The sequence below is a fragment of the Lissotriton helveticus genome, chromosome 10 (assembly GCF_964261635.1).
Source record: "Lissotriton helveticus chromosome 10, aLisHel1.1, whole genome shotgun sequence".
Lineage (NCBI taxonomy): Eukaryota > Metazoa > Chordata > Amphibia > Caudata > Salamandridae > Lissotriton > Lissotriton helveticus.
Window position 1 is genome coordinate 751,832,010 of NC_136071.1, and position 19,567 is coordinate 751,851,576.

Here is a 19,567-nt window from a genome sequence, read left to right on the forward strand (position 1 = left end):
TTCTTTGTAAGTCCTCAATGTACTCTTTATGTTTTCACTTCTTATGATTGTGTTTCCAAATTCTTTTAAGGTACTCATCCACACGTGGAATTTATGCATATTTTCCAAGTTTCTGATATTCATGCTGTGTCTATCCAGACCTCTCTGCATAAATACGATAGAAGCAGAATTCGTCAAAAGGCAGCTTTATTTTATTTAAAAACCCAATGCATTTCGGGCTGCAAGCGCCCTTCTTCGGGGGTCACTATAAGGAACAATAAAACGTAAATCAATTACACGTGTACCATCATATTGCGTTTCGAATCTATAAAACAGCACTACTTCATTTATATAAATTAACCCTTCATATGAATTTGTTTACTGCAATGTTCCCTCCAACATTCAAACTATTTCCCATAATGCCTCTGGTCTCACCAATGAAAATTACACTCCCACCTTCCCTTATATCTAACTCCTCCCTCATGATGTGCCAAATGATAAGCTGTTCCCTGCTTGCTGACGTTTAAAATTGCTTCATCATGCGGTTGTCAACTCCACAAACCTTACACTCCGTGTGCCTCCCCCTTTCTCAAAACATGCTTTATCTCTGCCATATTCATCCAAATGTGACCCGCATTACAACTTTCTCACCACAATCTAAACAATCATTTAGACGGCGATATCCCAAACCTCCCGTTCACCCACTGCTCAAGTCTCTATCCGTTCAAACTTACGACAGCTATATTACACACCTACAAGATTCCCCTACCTGCCAAAGCACGTTGCAATCCGCAATATGCGTCTTCCTTCTTAGCAAGTCATCATCTGCGACACTCACTCATACCTCTTTAAACCCATCGGCCCGCCCAAACTCCTCTTCATTAACCCTTAACTTCTCAGTTAACCAACATTGCTGAAAACGACCAGAGACTTCATTTCCCATAATGCAATGTAGCATTTTGTCTAAGAGAACACACAGATCATTCGTAATCCGTTAGTACTGTCATATTATAAAAATTAATGTCTTTGCAGCAAGAATTGTACATTGTGCATACATTACGAGTTTAAAGTCCATTTTCAATGAAAAAATGTAACTGCATCTTATTGAACGAACTCGAGATGTTTCCCCAAACCGTGTGAAAGTTGGCATTTTCCTGCCTTAGCCATTTGGTGTCTGCAGCCTGACTCTGGGTCACATGACAGGATGAGGCTTGGAGTTGGGCTGTGTGTATTCCTCCTAGACAGCCACACACAATAAGGAGCTTATCTGTGCTGGATGGGTCCTCACTGGCAGGGTGGGAGGGAGATGCTGGTCACAGCCCCACTTACATTTGAATAGGCTGTGTTCTGCCTCCACACAAAGGGCTGCATACCACCTATAGTTTGTCTGGAGCCAGGGAAGGCAGGGCACCTGTGAACTTCAAAGGCTTGCAGCTAGATGCTTCTCCATCCTTTAAAGGCACAATTAGGTACAAATACTGGACCTCAGACACCAGATCTTCAGTACACTTCTGGTCCTGTGGATACTCTACCAGGCAGAAAGACTGCTGTGCTGCTGAAAGGACTGCCACCCTGCTGGACTGCTGCTCTGAAGACCTCATGCCATGCTGTGCTGATCTGCTGCCTGCTACCCTCTTGCCTGGGTGAGCAGGCCTCAGCCGCGGCCGGTAGTGGGAGTACCAGCCGGGCGGTGACGTGGGGAGGGGGAGGGGCAGGTTGGGGGTAGTAATGAATGGATTATGGAGTTTAACAGGTAAGTAAACATATAAATAAATAAAACAAATTTTGTTGCGCGCACTGCATCGTATTTGGTGATGCAGTGCACGCAACAAAATTCGTTTTCTTTATTTAAATGTTTACTTACTTGTTAAACTCCGTAATCCATACATTACTACCCCCCACCCTGCCCCTCCCCCTCCCCACGTCACCGCCCGGCCGGTGCTCCCACTACCGGCCGCGGCTGAAAGGACTGAACCTGCATCTGTTGAACCCAGGACACCAAAATGACTCCAAGAGCTAGTTGGCTGGCCTACTGACTTTAGCCACAGGGACAGCAGAGTCCAACAATTTTGAACCCATCACCTGGACCCTGCCATCTCTGAATCTATGCTGCCAAGTGGTGTCACCCCAGTCCTGGACCCTTGACAGTGGGCCTAAGTTGCTCTGCCAGCCTCTGTGAATCTACCAAACTGGTGCATCTCAACTGCTGCGCGGCCCAACCCTGAGCAGAGCCAATGAATTGACACTACTGCAGGGATTGGTACCACCACAAAGACCCACATCGCATTGCAGCCTGCCCCCTATCAGAACTGCTGCCGCATGACGTATCCTCAGTGCAGACCCTCACATCCCTTGTCATTGACAGCCTCGACGACAAACCCGGACTTCACATCGCAGCCTCGCAGCTCCTCAAAAACAGAAGCATCACCCGACTGGGCGATGCATCCTTGATGCCGGCCTTTGTATCGCATCTTCTTAATGAGATCCTTGATGATGGCGCAGAGTCGTACACCGCAGCCTCGCCGTACTTCGAAACCAACACATTACTCCGACTGACCGATGTATCTTTAACATTGTATCCTTGCAGCACTCTGCAAACAAGTATTTAAGGTACTTTGTTCAAAGGGCCTAATTGGGACCCTGTGGCCGACCCCTGCTCCATCAGCCTGAAATTGTGACTTTGTCCCGGTCCGGAGTGACCAGATGTCCACAGTTGGCGCTGTGTACGTTTTGCCACTATTTTCGCAGAAAACTTTAAAATTGCATATCTCTGGTTCTACTGATTGGATTTTTGTCATCTCAGTGTTGTTTATTTATTGCATATAACTCGATCTTTCTAACTTGTATTCCTTCCTGTGTTAACTTTCACTTTATAACTGTTTGGAGTGTTGCACAAATACTTTACACAATGCCTCTGAATTAAGCCTGACTGCTCTATTCAAAGCTACCTGAGGGTTGAGCACAGGTTAATTTGGGGTTGGCTTGTGCCTCAGCCTGACAAACATTGTGGGTGCTTTTTGACCAGGGCTCACACCCCAGTCAAACACCAGTCCAATTTCTTACACTTTGCATGCCTCTTCTTTGTGAAGACAGCATACTCTGTTCACCTTAATCTCTATTGCTTTTCAGCAAATTTCCATCACCTCATCTCAAAGACCACAACCTGTCCCCTTTATATGTCATACTTCTTCAATCTAGCAATACCTAATCTCTTGAATCTAATCTATTAATTATAATGTACATCCTCAGGCAACTGATTCAAACATATTGACACATAGTTGTACAATAAACAGAGTCTATAAACCACTATTTTATTATCAATGTAGACACAACATGACATATACATGAATATACATAAGTAAAAGGCTCTAAAACAATTCAATCAACCTCATCTATCATAACCCATGCACATTCATAAATGTATACAGGAATAATCCAATACATTGATGATGCAATATTTTCTTCTTAGATGCTAACACATACAGGGGCAGAATATCACTGATTTATGTATAGACTTGGACTTAGCACATAGCAGACAAATGCAGTAACTCAATCTTCACCTTATTGATAAATGTGTAATTGCTGGAGTCCCCCCTGCACTCAACAGATCTCCCTACATGTGTTTCTGCACACAGGCCTTCATCAGAAGAACCAATCTTCATTGAATCAAGTATTCCCTAAAGATATCATATAATCAATATTATAAGAGCTCTGTTACACAAACAGGATAAAAGATACAGTGTGTGAAATCATTAACCATATTTATGGATCATGTCCATGTCAATGCCAATCAAGACCCCTTCACCTCAAGCAAATTTGGATGCATCATCCGAGTGTACAAGAAATTCAAAAACATGTGACCTACTAATTCAGCCTGTAATCTGTTTAGAAAGAGAAAGAGTGGATTGAATTCTAAAAACAACAAACAATAAAACAGCATGCATGGCTGTTGAAGTTAAATGCATTCATGTATCATTCAGCACCAACCTGGTTCCTGCTCACATGTGTGCCAACATGACATGGTCGATACCACCAGTCTGTCCCATAAGTGGCAACTACTTATCCTAAAGAGGAACCAACAAACAGACTGGAGTATTTTACAGGATATATGAACTCATTTGTGTGCATGGAACTGGCTTGGAGTGTACTCTAGACATACCTAAAATGGTGCTGTGTAAATATCCCTCCTACAAATCACCAATCAATAATAAAGGTTTGTGAGTACTGACAAGGGGTGACATGCCGCTTGGCAGCGAAAATGAATTGTAGATGAACCAAAAGGATTCCTGGTCCACTATGCTAAAATAGGTCGCAGTCCCCATTAATTGATAATACATCCTTACATATTTTGACCCAAAAGGGCAGTTAGGTTCTAAATAGATACAAATGACAATAATGAGTTTCAAATCAACTCTGAGCTCTAAACTGCGATGTTGAGCCTGCTACAATATCCAAGAAAATGGATCTAATTACCTTAACGGTAAAGAACCCGAGTTGTTCAATCACACAGAATCCTAGAGTGTGCTACGTCCTTCGGTTAGGCTCAAGTACTAGATCAAAGCTAGTAGTGAGAAAAGAGGACCAACTACGCTCTAACATCTATAATGCAAAGTGTAACTTATTGAAGAGCCTACAAGACTTATTTACCTGGTCATATGACCTAAATTGAGACGTGGAACTCCTTAAGGCATTACAGCTCGATGTAACAATCTGACCATCACACAGCCCGATGTGTCTTCCTTATATGGATATTGCGTAGGAAAGAGACAGCAGACTTACCAACTGTGTAACTTAAAATAAAAAACAGACTTCACATCCCATTTAAGTGGGGATGGAAAGCTCCAGCCTTCTGCATGAGAGTGAATGTTCTGTAATAATGGATCGAATAGACAATGAAACTACAGCACTGGATATCCACAGAGTATGATGATGTCCAATTGCTTCAATAAAGGTCCAACTCACTTGAAGAGGCTAATGCACATCTAATATGATTTGTACCACAGTTATTTTACAATCTTAATGGCTATTGCATTCTAGGTGATGTAGTCACACCAAACACCAGGATCGAGTAGGCCAGAATAAACTGACAATGTATCGGATTGCATTCTCTCATGGGATTTCGTTATTGAGTCCTCATTTGTGGGTATCAAGGGAAAAAAATCAAATATGCCTCCCTTCTTTTTTTATATCCGTGTGGAGTCACCTCCCACTGTGATGTAAAACAATTCAAGGATGACCCAATTTATTTCCTCAGATTTGTGTTGTTTCTCAAGATAGTGTTTCACCAGGGGAGCCAATACTCTTGGTACGTAAAGCTGAACGGTGCTCTGTGAGGCAAGTGGCTCTGGAACAAGCTGTGTCTCTCACGTAACCTAGCCCACATGAACATAGCAACAAGTATACTATATCTTTAGTTTTACTATTAGTGACTATTGAAACTGTATAGGTGTACTGTGCGTCCTAAGCCTATTAAATGAACATAAAGAGTTAGAAGAAAAATCAATAAATCCAGTGCGTTAGAGGAAGCAAAGAAAAAATTAGATGAAGTTGAACAAGAAATGCCATCATACTCTGATTATTTACTAAAAAGATAAACTGGTAGGTCCAAAAAAGACATTAGATCTACAACTAAAGTAAGAACATACTCCTGTTTAAATGAGAATTTTTACAATCAGAATAATTATCAGGATGAAGATGGCAGGGAACAGCAAAAACAGAACCAAAAGGTAGTCACCTTCTCAGACACCTAAGACTCTGACAATGAAGGTTGCTCCTACCAATCAAACAATCAGTCAGGGAATTGTAGGTGCGCTACTCACCCGTGAGGGTCTAGAGGTGCTGAGGGGGGTCCGCAGATCAGTTTAGCTGAAGAGCCAGGTCGTGAGGGTCTTCCTGAAGGTGTTCAGGAAGGGGGCGCGTCTGATGTCTGCCGGTAGCTCGTTCCAGGTCTTGGCTGCAATGTGAGAGAAGGATCGTCTGCCTGCTCTGGCTCTGTGAATGCGCAGGGTTTCAGCCAGTGTAAGGGTGGAAGATCGAAGGTTTCTTTTGGGTACGTAGAATTTGATTCTGTCATTGAGGTATTTGGGTCCGTTGTTGTGTAGGCATTTGTAGGTGTGGGTGAGGTTTTTGAAAGCGACACTTTTCTCCATGGGGAGCCAGTGGAGACTTCGTAGGTGTTGGCTGATGTGTTTGTGTCGGGGGATGCCGAGGACGATTCTGGCGGCGGTGTTCTGTATTGTCTGGAGTTTGCAGGGTAGGGACTTGTTGATGCCGGCATAGAGTGCATTTTCAAAGTCCTGTCTGCTGGTGATGAGTGCATTGGTGACTGTCTTCCTTGACTAAGGGGGGATCCACTTGAAGGTCTTGCAGAGGATGCGGAGGGTGTTGAAGCAGCTGGAGGTGACGGCCTTGACCTGTCGGTTCATGGTGGGTGATGAGTCAAGTATGATGCCGAGGTTCTTGCTGTGGTCTGAGGGGGTAGGTGGGCTTCCGAAGGTGGTTGACCACCAGGTGCTGTCCCATGCAGAAGGGATGGTACCAAGGATGAGAACTTCTGTCTTCTCGGCGTTGAGCTTCAGACAGCTGTTGGTCATCCAGACTGCGACGTCTTGCCTTCCTTTCTGGAAGTTGAGTTTGGCAGTGTTGGGGTCTTTGGTGAGGGAGAGGATGAGCTGGGTGTCGTTGGCATAGGATATGATGTTGGGGCCATGTTGTCGGACGATGGCTGCGAAGGGGGCCATGTAGATGTCGAAGAGGGTGGTGCTCAGTGATGAATCCTGTGGGACTCCGCAGGTGATTTTCGTGGGGTCGGAGAGGAAGGGTGGGAGTCTGATCCTTTGGCTTCTTCCGGTAAGGAATGATCATGTCCAGTCCAAGTCTGTTCCTTGTATGCCTGTGTCGTGTAGTCTGGTGACTAGTGTGCAGCTGTTAGGTCCAGTAGGATGAGGGTTGCAGAGTGGCCTTGGTCCAGGAGGGTGCAGATGTTGTCTGTGGCAGCGAGTAAGGCAGTCTCTGTGATGTGGCTGCTTCGGGATCCAGATTGGGACGGGTCGAGGATGGCGTTCTCTTCAATGAATCTTGTCAGTTTCCTGTTGACTGTTTTCTCTGCAACTTTGGATGCGAAGGGGAGGAGCGAGGTGGGCTTATAGTTCTTGAGGTTGGTGGGTCAGCAGTGGGCTTCTTGAGCAGGGGTCTAACTTCTGAGTGCTTCCAGACTGCGGCTCTGTGGTAGATATGAGGGGGCAGGGGTTGGTGGGGGCCCCCGAGTGAATGCTTTTCATGGTTGAGGTGGTGTCTTTAGCTATGATTGGTGTCCAGTTGGAGATGGTGGGCTGGCTGGTGTGTCTGGGGGGCGAGGGATCATCGGTGGCACCTGGTGAATGGTCGATGAAGGTGTTGTAGAGGTTTTTGATCTTGAGGGGAAAATAGATTCCAAACTTGTCACAGAGGTCTTGGGATGGGGTGATGTCTGTGGCTTTGCTGCGTGGGTTGGTGAATTCTTGAATGAGACTGTAAAGTTCCTTGGAGTTGGCCAGGATTTTGTTGTGGATGAAGTTCCTCTTGGTGGCTCTGATCTGGTTGTGGTAGTCGGTCATGGTGTCCTTGTAGGTGGTGTGGTTTTCGGTTGTCTTGGTGTTTCTCCAGTTCTTGTCCAGGTGCCTGCAGGTGCGTCTGGCTTCTTGGAGAGAGGTGGTGAACCAGGCGGCTTTCCTGGGGTGTTGTCTGTCAGGGTTGCATAGCGGGCAAGCTCGTCTGCACAGTTGGAGATCCAGGTGTGGAGTTCTCTGGCTGCGTTGTTTCCATCGTTTCAGTCGGGTGCCTAAGTGTGGTTGTCTCGTGTGAGGGTGGAGTTAAGTTGCTCGTCAGTAACCTTACTCCAGTTCCTTCGTGGTGGGCGTGGGGCTGGCTTAGGTGCCTTGGGTTTGTTGATGGCCAAGTGTACGCAGTGGTGGTTGGTCCATGGCGGCTGCATTGTGAGGCTGAATTGAACGTTGTTTCCTGCCGTGAAGATGAGGTCAACTGTGTGTCCTGCTCTGTGGGTCGGTGTGTTGATGAGTTGTTTAAGTCTGATGCTGGCATGGTTGTCATGAAGGATAGTGGAGTTGGGGCTGCTGGGGTTATTGAGGTGGAAGTTGAGGTCTCCAATGAATATGTAGTTTGTTGAGGCGATGGTGTGGGGTATGATGAAGTTGGTGATGGTTGTGGCGAAGGGTGTTCGGGGGCCGAGGGGGTCTGTAGACCAGAGTTCCTCAGAGTGTGGCTTTGGAGGTGGTCTGGATATGGAAGTGCAGGGGTTCGGCGAAGGGGAAGGTTACGCTGAAGGCGGTGAGGTGGAAGGTGCTCTTGTGGGCGACGGCGAGGCCCCCTCCTGGATGTTTGGGGCAATCTTTCCTCTGGATCTTGTATCCGTCTGGGATGGCGGTGCTGATTCGGGGAATAGGATGGGTTGGTCCAGGTCTCTGTGAAGAAGGCGATGTCGGGTGAGAGAGAGTCGAGTAGCTTTCAAATTTCCATGGTGTGTTTGTTTACGGAGTGTACGTTGAGGAGGATGCATTTTAGGGTGTCCTCAGTACTGGGGTCGGCGGTGTTGGAGGCCTGGGTGGCGTGAGGGTCTGGCGGCAGTGGAGGCAGGAGAACTGGCCGTGGGTTGTATTCGGCGAGGCCTTTTGGCATTCTCTAAGTCTTCCAGGGTTGAGTGCGAGGAGGGTGGTGGTATCGTAGTAAAGGGTAGTGGGAGGTCCAGGGTTCCTGGCGCTGGACGCGGTTGGGTCGCGGACGGGTGCAGACGGGCTTGCCTTTGGTTTGCCGACGGCGCACCTGCTGCACGCGTCCGCTGCGCGACCGGGGGAGGTGGGAGGGAGGAGCGGCTGGGAGGCAGGAGCGGGGGGATTCCGGGGGAAGGGCAGCAGGGGCAGCAGCAGCGAAAGGCGAAAGGAACCGGCTGGCATAAGAAAATAAAAACAGTGGTGGAATTAGAGCAAGACCTACATGGGCACAATAACAATGGCACAACAGGGAAAAATTAGGAAAAAATGGCTGAGAAAGGTTACGGTGGTTACAGGCAGTCTTGTCCCAATTGGTGCGGACAGCAGGCACAGGGTCGGACAGCAGCCTCAAACTTCCCAAGGAGGAGGTCGGGGTCTGGGAGCAAGAGACGGCACAGTGGCGCTGTGGGGAGAGAGTGGACCTAGACCCAGGATCAGAGGTCTTACTCGCGCTCCCCCGGAGCAGCCGCCATTAAGTAGGGGTGGTGGAAGGGAGGAGAGGCTGGGAGGCGGGAGCAGGGGAATTCCGGGGGGTAGGGGCAGCAGCGGCGAAAGGTGAAAGGAAAGGCAGGCACGAGAAAATAAAAACAGTGGTGGAATTAGAGCAAGACACAGATGGGCACAATAACAGTGGAAAAACAGGAAAATTAAGAAGAAAAAAAGGCTGAGAAGTCAGCCTTTTTTATCCCGGCAAAGGGCCAGAAGAGGCCCTGGAGACCCAGATACTAGCCCAGATTCAGGAGGTAATTTCAGCAACACAACTATCAATATCTGGTAACCAGGAATGGCCAGTACTGGAGACCATAAGACAAATCCCTATTTTGAATCTCTCTAGTAATAGAATGGACCTTAGCATAGACTCTGTGTTATCTAAAGGCCTATCATTTGTTCCATCTATTAAACCTAATGTGTTTGAACTCTTTCAGGACGTGATGGCATTGGAAAAATCTGGCTCAAGAAATTCTTTTTGAATCATGACACCTCGACCAACAACAATACCTCCCACAAAATCTCGGAATTACATCCACCCTCCGGCTTTACGCACACACTTGGCCAGGTAGGCCCAGAGTTTTCTATATTTGAAAATATTGTCTACCAAAAATGACACTAGCCACTTGATATGTACCTCATACTCTTCATAACTTAGGAGCAGATGAAATGAAAGCTCTCATAGAACTGAGCAAAAATAAATCAGTGATGATTAAAAATGGTGACAAAGGTGGAGGTAAATCATTTTGGATACTCACCAATATGTTAACAAAATGACTGAACTCTGTAGAATCAAACACACTATTCTCCTGTTCATATAGATCCTACACCAAGAGTAAAACATAACATACAACATTTGACTAAGAGAGCTCTCACTAATGGTGATATAGGTGAAGAGGAATATCTTAATATAGACCATCCTAAAATGTCAAGCATAATTGGAATCCCCAAGATCCCCAAGAACGAAACTGACCTACCATACCACCCCATTGTGATTACAAGAGGATCAGCAACATAGCCATTATCTAAATATGTGGATGGTATTTCGCATCCCTATGTACCACAAATAAAATCATATATTCAATATACTATGGACATTATTAAGAAGGTGGAGGGTCTTCCCTACCATAGAAATCAAAAAATCTTAGTCACCCTTGATATTGAATCTCTTTATACTAACATACCTCAACGTGAGGCTATTGAGGGAGTCAGCTGGTTCATGAGGCAGTATAATGTGAAAGGTCCCTGCCTGTTCATCATTGAATGCCTGCATGTGGTCCTTGAAGAGAATGCTTTTGAAATGTTTGGTGATTGTTTCAAACAAATCCAAGGAGACAGCGTTGGGGCCTAACCCACAGTAGAAAATATCTATATGCCCAGATTTGAGCAGAAATATATACATAATGAAGTGGCACTTTTATATGAATCCATAACCCATTGGGCAAGATTCATTGATTATGTTTTCTTCATTTGGATTCGGACCACGGACATCCTAGATGAGTTTTTCAGCATGCAAATCACAGCACATAAAGGTCGAAAGCAGATATAATTCTTGGATATTTTGACATAACAATTTTTGGAGGCGGACCAGGATGTGAAACCAACAGCTAGAAATACATTACTCCATTTTGATAGTCCCCCCCCCCCCCCCCCCCCCCCAGAGCCCAAAAGCAAAGTATCCCCTTTGGCAGTTCCTTATGCTTCGAATGAATTGAAACAATCTTTCAGACTATGACCTCAAAGCCAATGAAATAAAAAAAGAGAATTGTGAGAGGATACCCTAGACGTCTGGTACGAGAAGCATTCAAAAGAGCTCACTTTTATGACAGAGATCATCTCTTACAGAATATTTAATGAGTCAAAAATGACAAATTGGTATGTGTTATCCACCATTCACCTTTGAATGAGAAGGTCCGTCAGATCATATGCGCCAATTGGCACATTCTGAATGCAGGCGTAGCAAAAGATGAAATAATACCCAGACCTTTGTTTGCACATAAGCAGAAGAGGAACATAAAAGACCTGGTTGTGTGTTCTCATTTGCCAAGTAAAGCCAATTGGCTTCAATCCACTATACGGGGAGGGAGAGAACCCTGTTACAGGAAATTACAAATGCAACACATATGATATGGCGATAGCAACAGCACATGTCACCATAAAAAAACGCACAGTAGTACACCTAAAAAGTTTCACTAATTGTAAAACTAAAGATATAGTATGCTTGTTGCTATGTCCATGTGGGCTAGGTTACGTGGGAGAAACAGCTCGTCCCATAGCCACCCGCTTCACAGAGCACCGTCCAACTATCTGTACCCACAGAGTAATATCTCCCCTGGTGAAACATTATCTTGAGAAACAACGCAAACCTGAGGAAATCGAGTGGGTCTTCCTTGAAAAAATTACAATCATGGTAGGTGACTCCCTACAGATATGTAAAAGAAGTGAGGTATATTGGATTTTTACCCTTTACACCCACAAATGAGGACTCAATAACGAAATCTCATGGGAGAATGCAATCTGGCCTACTACATCATGTGGTTTGATGTGAATACATCACCCCGAATGCATTAGCCATTAACATTGTATAATACCCATGGTACAAATCATACTAAATGTGCATTAGTCCCTTCGAGTTAGTTGAAAGTTTATTGAACCACTTGGTCATCCTCATACTCTGTGAGCTTCCACCGTTGTATTTTTATTGTCTATTCAATCCATTCTTACAGAACGTTCACTCTCATGCTAAAGGCTGGAGCCTTCCGTCTCCACGAAAATGGAATGTGAAGTCTGTTTTCCAATGTAAGTTACACTGTTGGCAAGTCTGCTATCAGTTTCCTTCGCAATATCCATATAAGGAAGAAGCGTCTGTCTGTGTGATTGCCAGATCGAACGGATCACTAAGCTACATTGAGATGTAATGCCCCAAGGGGTTCCATATCTCAATATAGGTCATATGGGCAGGTATACAACTACGCTATTGTAGGCTCTTCAATAAGTTACACATTGCATTAAAGATTTTAGATCATACTTGATCCTCTTTTCTCGCTACTTATTTCCATCTAGTACTCAAACCTAACCGAGGGGTGTAGCATACTCGGTAATTCTGTGTGATTGAACAACTCGAGTTCGTACCTTTAAGGTAATTAAATTCGTTTTCTTGGATATTGTAGCAGGCTCAGCATTGCAGTTTGAAATTCAATGTTGATTTTAAACTCATTATTGTCATGTGTATCTATCTAGAACCTGACAGCCCTTTTGAGTCAAAATATATAAGGAATTACTATCAATTGATGGGGCTGTGACTTTCCTTAGCTTTGTGGACCAGGAATCATTTTGGCTTGCCTTCAGTTCATTTTTGTTACGAAGCAGCGCATTAATCTCTTGTCAGAACTCACAGAACGTTGTCCTGGTACAGAATATTGACAGTAAGATAAGAAATATTTTTTTTTGTAATATCGAAGACAGTAATATTGTTTGTAAAAATAGCGTTGGTAATAATATCGATTTTTATATTAGTGTTATTTATGTTAGTATGTATTTAAAAAATATGTGATCTAATTATTTTGTTTAAGCATTGCTTTTTTAATGTATCTGTAAAGTTTTTAGAAGTTAATAACTTTATGTTAATTACATTTTGCATTTTTTAGTTCTGTAGTGGGTAGTGGGTTTATAGGGGAATTGGGTGGGAAGTAATTTAATTATAATAAAGTAATTAATATTTATTAGTATTTGAATATAAGTTTTGATGAATTAATTATTAATTGGCTATTAATTTTTATTAATGAATTAATTTATAATTAAGGTAATTATGCTATTTATTTTAGGAGCTGATTGTGAGTTTATAGGGGAATAGGGTGGGAAGTAATTTAATTAAAATAAATACATTAAAAATATGTATTAGTATTTATAAATAATGTTTATTCATTAATAATTAATTGGTTATTCATTTGTATTAATTAAATAATTGATAATTAAGTTAATTGTGTTACTTTTAACTTAGGAGCGGGTAGTGGTTTTACAGTGGAATAGAGTGGCAAGTAATTTAATTATAATAATGTAATTAATAATTTGTATTTATTAGTATTTATAAATATATTTTCTATGAATGAATTATTAATTGGTTATTCATTTTTATGAATTAATTATTTGATCAATATGTTAAATGTGTTATTTATTTAGGAGCGGGTTGTGGGTTTGTAGGGGAATAGGGTGGAAAGTAATTTAATTTTAATCAAGTATTTTTTTTTAATTCTTTGTATTTATTTTCTTTTTATTTTATAGTGTTTGTGATAATTTATTTATTAATAATTATTTATAAATTGTTTGGTAATTACTATTAATTAAATGGTAATTATTTTAATTGTGTCAATTATGTAGGAGTAGTTTGTAGGTTTATAGGGGAATAGGGTGGGAAGTAATTTATTTAAAATTATTCAATAATTAATTGATGATTAATGATATTTAATTTATTGAAAATTAAATATGGAAATTAATTAGAGATGTGAGTTGTGGGCTTCACAGTGGTAAAGGGTGGGAACTAAATTAAATTCAATTAATTAATAAGTTGTTATTAATGGATAATAATTTAATAAAGTTAAATTATTTATGGGAAATGTGTAATTATTTTGTGTGTGTGTTGTGGTGTTTGTTGGGGTAGAGAGTGGAGAATATTTAAAGTTTAAATAATTAATAAATATTTAATAATTATAAGTGATTAATTATGGAAAATGTTTACTTTTATTGTGTGTGGGGAATTAGAATTTATAGTGATAATATTTGGTGAGTAAAATAATTTTAAATGTTTTAAATTGATTTATAATTAATAATAATTGTTTGTTTGATAATTAATTATATTAAATATGGAGGTACACTTTTATACAAATGTCGATGTGTGTTGTAAAACGTGTGGTGTTATAGGGTAGGAAATAAAAGTATTGTTTTTGTTTAATAATGAATGCTTTGGATTATAATTAATTTATATTAATTATAGTTATTTGTTTGTAAATGATTGTTTAATTTGTTAAACATTTATGTTTGTAGTTAAATGTTTTAATTTGTTAACATTATAATATGTTTCAATCTTTTGTTATTTTTTAAGTGTTATATAGATTTTTTTATTTTTGTGTTATTTACAATTTTTGTAAGGTATATGATCATTTTATTTTTTTTAAATTAATTTTAACCCTCTGCTATTCAATAAGTATGGGTGAATTTTGCGGATCTGCAGTCTGCGAATTCGCGCGAATTTGCAAAAAAATCTGCGAACTCGCGGATTTTTTTGCGATTTGCACTGGAGTACTATCTGGCTAATCCAGTAAGTGCTACCTCGTTGGGTAAATGTATAGTGCTTTTCCTACACTGCAGCTGCATAAAGGGCCAGATGATTTATCTCCACTGACCATGTGTGCCTGTAACTTTGCCACCGCGCCAAAAGGCGCCGAGGTCCTTTGAGTGAGCTGTCCATCATAGTTGGGAAAGGGCGGGAAGACATTTGATGCCGCTAGTGTGTGGTGCGTGGCCAAACAGGCGGGGTTTCTATGCGTGTCAACATGCCTCTTGTGTATAAAGAGTCAGAGAGCGAGCAGGACAGCAGGTGAGGAGAAAGCAGCCTCCTGGTCACAGGAACTGCACGGGGATTGCGCTCGAGAAACTCATGGATGCAAAGACCTCCCTCAAGTATTACAGCTAATTTTCGATGGCAGATATGGGGTTAAAGCACACTTGCCCAGCCTCGACCGTGCTCACTAATGTTTTGGGCTGATTAAAACGTTACTGAATTTGAGCTTCAACTCGGGCACCTGCTTTCTTTATATCTGTAAGTGCTTCCTGTTGAGGTTTAATTTTTGTGACAGGAGCCTCGTGCTCGAATGAATCCTGCCCTGCATAGTTATCCACGAAGATGCCACCGTTTTGTCATGTGCAATACCTCTACTCAACTGGAGTACTTTCTGCCGGCTAATCAGTAAGTGCTACCTCGTTGGGTAAATGTATAGTGCTTTTCCTACACTGCAGCTGCGTAAAGGGCCAGAAGATTTGTCTCCACTGACCATGTGTGCCTGTAACTTTGTCACCTCACCAAAAGGCGCCGGGGTCCCTTGAGTGAGCTGTCCATCATAGTTGGGAAAGGGTGGGAAGACTTTTGATACCGCTAGTGTGTGGTGCGGGTCCAAATGGGCGGGGTTTCTATGCGTGTCAACGTGCCTCTTGTGTATAAAGGTTCAGAGAGCGAGCAGGACAGCAGGTGAGGAGAAAGCAGCCTCCTGGTCACAGGAACTGCACGGGAATTGCGCTAGAGAAACTCATGGATGCAAAGACCTCCCTCAAGTATTACAGCTAATTTTCGATGGCAGATATGGGGTTAAAGCACATTTGCCCAGCCTCGACCGTGCTCACTAATGTTTTGGGCTGATTAAAACGTTACTGAATTTGAGCTTCAACTCGGGCACCTGCTTTATTTATATCTGTAAGTGCATCCTGTTGAGGTTTAATTTTTGTGACAGGAGCCTCGTGCCAGAATGAATCCTGCCCTGCATAGTTATCCACGAAGATGCCACCGTTTTGTCATGTGCAATACCTCTACTCAACTGGAGTACTTTCTACTGGCTAATCCGTAAGTGCTACCTTGTTGGGTAAATGTATAGTGCTTTTCCTACACTGCAGCTGCGTAAAGGGCCAGAACATTTGCCTCCAGTGACCATGTGTGCCTGTAACTTTGGTCCCTTGAGTGAGCTGGCCATCAAAAAAAAAGAAATCCGCCCGCAAGCTAATTTGAGAATTTTGCGGAAATCTCGCGAGATTCGCGGATCGCAAAATTGCCAAAAATCCGCAGATTTCGCGAGCGGAACGGATTTTTGGCCCATGCTTACTATTCAACACGTTCCCTACTGTTGCACTCTCTGGAGTGGAAATGGTAATTTATACCCCTACACTATCCAACACTTTCCCTACTGTTGCACTCTCTGGAGTGGGAATGGTAATTTTTTACACTTTGCTATCCAACACTTTTCCTACTGTTGCAGTCTCTGGAGTGGGAATGGTAGTTTTTACCCCTCCCCTATCCTGTTGCACTCTCTGGAGGGGGAATAGTAATTTTTACTCCTAAACTATCCAACACTTTCCCTACTGTTGCACTCATTGGTGTGGGATTAGTAATTTTCACCCCTGCTCTAGCCAACACTTTCCCTACTGTTGCACTCTCAGGAGTGGGAATAGTACATTTTTACTCCTCTGCTGTCCAACATTTTCTCTACTGTTGCACTCTCTGGAGTGGGGGTAGTAATCTTTACCATGTACACTGTCCAACACTTTCCCTACAGTTGCACTCATTGGAGTGGGAATAGTAAATTTTACCCCTGCGCTATGCAACACTTTCCCTACTGTTGCACTCTCTGGAGTGGGAATAGTAATTTTTACTCCTCCTCTATCCAACACTTTCCCTACTGTACTTAATGTAGTGTAAAATGTAGTTTTAAAAGATTATTATTAATTGTAATATTTTAATTTATAATATATATATTTTATTTTCTATTTTTACGTTACAGTTGTATGAATATATATATATGTATTTATAAGTTTTAATTTATTTCTAACAATTTATAATTTATTAAAATAATTATTTATTAAGTATTATTAAGTAAATATATATATTACATGTTATATATGTATGTTTAATTTATTTGTATATTACATTTATTATTTATAATTGTTAACATTTTCTAATAACCTCTGGCCTGGTCGCCCCCCTGCTCCTCTCTGTGCCTGCCACAGATCCCCTGCTGACCTTCTGACCGAGTTCCTCATCACCGACGCCGACAGCCGCGCCCCAGCCGCCGCTGGGCCGCCCGCTCTGCCGGTCCCGTTCCCGCCGCTTCCAGCCTGCGGCACCGCCCCCTCGCCAGACGATTGGGCAACCCCTTCCCGCCTCCCAGCTGACCCGCCCTCCCTGCTCCCTTCTTAAGGGGACCCCACCTGCATCTGGGGAGCGACCACTGCGCCTCTGGCCTGGTCGCCCCCCTGCTCCTCTCCGCGCCTGCCACAGAGCCCCTGCTGACCTGCTGACCGAGTTCCTCATCACCGACGCCGACAGCAGCGCCCCAGCCGCCGCTGGGCCGCCCGCTCTGCCGGTCCCGTTCCCGCCGCTTCCTGCCTGCAGCCCCGCCCCCTCGCCAGACGATTGGGCAACTCCTTCCCGCCTCCCAGCGGACCCGCCCTCCCTGCTCCCTTGTTATGACGCCCCCAGAGCGACCACGCAGCGGAAGCGCGCAGCGGGAGCACCGAATGAGCGCCGAAGGTGCGCCAAAGGTAAGCCCGTCTGCGCCCGTCCGCGCCTGGACCGCGCCCAGTGCCAGGACCCCTGGCCCCCACCGCCGGAAGCCGACCCGACGGACCTACGATGCCACCGAACTCAAAGCACTCAACACCGGCCGAACCCCGGGCTGCTACCGAGCCACACCGAGACGCACCTACGGACCCTTCAGCTGCCACTCCTGCAAGTTCACCTGCAACCGGACCCACGCCACACCAGCACCCACCCAGCCGAATTCCAGCAGCACCCACCTGAAGTGCATCCTGCTCAACACCCGCTCCGTCCACAGACACGCCGTCGAGCTCTGGAACCTGCTCGACACCACAGACCCAGACGTCGCCTTCCTCACGGAAACCTGGATGAACGCCTCCTCAGCACCCGACATCGCCATCGCCATCCCAGAGGGCTACAAGATCATCCGGAGAGACCGCGTCAACCAGACAGGAGGAGGCATCGCCATCATCCACAGGAACACCATCCGCATCTCGACCAACACCGACGACACCCTCGCACCCGCCGAACACCTGCACTTCCAGATCCACGTCAACCCCAAGACCACCCTCAGAGGCACCCTCATCTACAGACCCCCAGGACCACGCACACAATTCAGCGAGGACATCGCCGACTTCATCAGCCCACACGCCCTCCCCTCCGCCGACTACATCCTCCTCGGGGACCTCAACTTCCACCTGGAGAACAACAACGACCGCAACACCACCACCCTGCTGGACAACCTGGCCAACCTCGGACTCAAGCAACTGGTGACCACCCCCACCCACTACGCTGGACACACACTCGACCCGATCTTCTCTTCCAGCAAGGACATCGCCTTCAGCCATGCCACGGGACTCCACTGGACGGACCACAGCTGCGTCCACTTCAGCTTCAGAAGGACCACGCTCCACCATCACCAGCAACAGGCTCCCCGCAGAAGCTGGAACAAGATCACTGCAGACCAGCTCGCTACTTCCCTGAGCAAGAACCCTCCCACCAGCACAACGAACCCCAGCCAAGCAGCCACCAACCTCACGAAATGGATCAGCGACTGCGCAGACGACCTCGCCCCGCTGAAGACCCCGCCGAGCAGACCCGGCAGCAAGAAAGCCCCATGGTTTAACGACGAACTCAAGAGCTCCAAGAAGAACTGCAGAGCACTCGAGAAAACCTGGCGCGGAGACCCAACACCGGACAACATGACTGCCCTCAAGCTCGCCACCCGAAAACACCACCAGCTGATCCACGCCACCAAGAAAACCGCATTCAAGGAACGACTGGACAACAACGCACACAACAGCAAGGAACTCTTCAACATCGTGAAAGAGCTCTCCAACCCCAACGCCGGAAACAACGACATCACCCCTTCGCAAGACCTCTGCAACTCCCTCGCCTCCTACTTCCACAACAAGATCGCGGACTTACACAACAGCTTCAGCACTCAACCGATGCACGCCACGACCGAACCACCGCCCCCCACCACCACCCTCCGCACCTGGACCCCGATCAGCACCGAAGACACCATCCGCACGATGAACTCCATCCACTCCGGATCTCCGACAGACCCCTGCCCTCACCACGTCTTCAACAAGGCTGACGCTGTCATCGCACCCCACCTGCGGGACATCATCAACACCTCCTTCGACATCGCCACCTTCCCGGAGAGCTGGAAGCACGCCGAACTCAGCGCTCTACTCAAGAAACCATCAGCAGACCCAACCGACCTCAAGAACTACCGCCCCATCTCGCTGCTCCCGTTTCCGGCCAAAGTCATCGAGAAGACCGTCAACAAGCAACTGGCCGCCTTCCTCGAGACGAACGGTTCCCTCGACCTCTCGCAGTCTGGCTTCCGGGCCAACCACAGCACCGAGACCGCCCTGATCGCAGCTACCGATGACATCCGAGCCCTGCTCGACAACGGAGAAACAGCGGCCCTCATCCTCCTGGACCTCTCCGCGGCCTTCAACACTGTCTGCCACCGTACCCTAGTACAGCGCCTCAGCAACGTCGGAATCCAGGAGAAGGCACTGGAGTG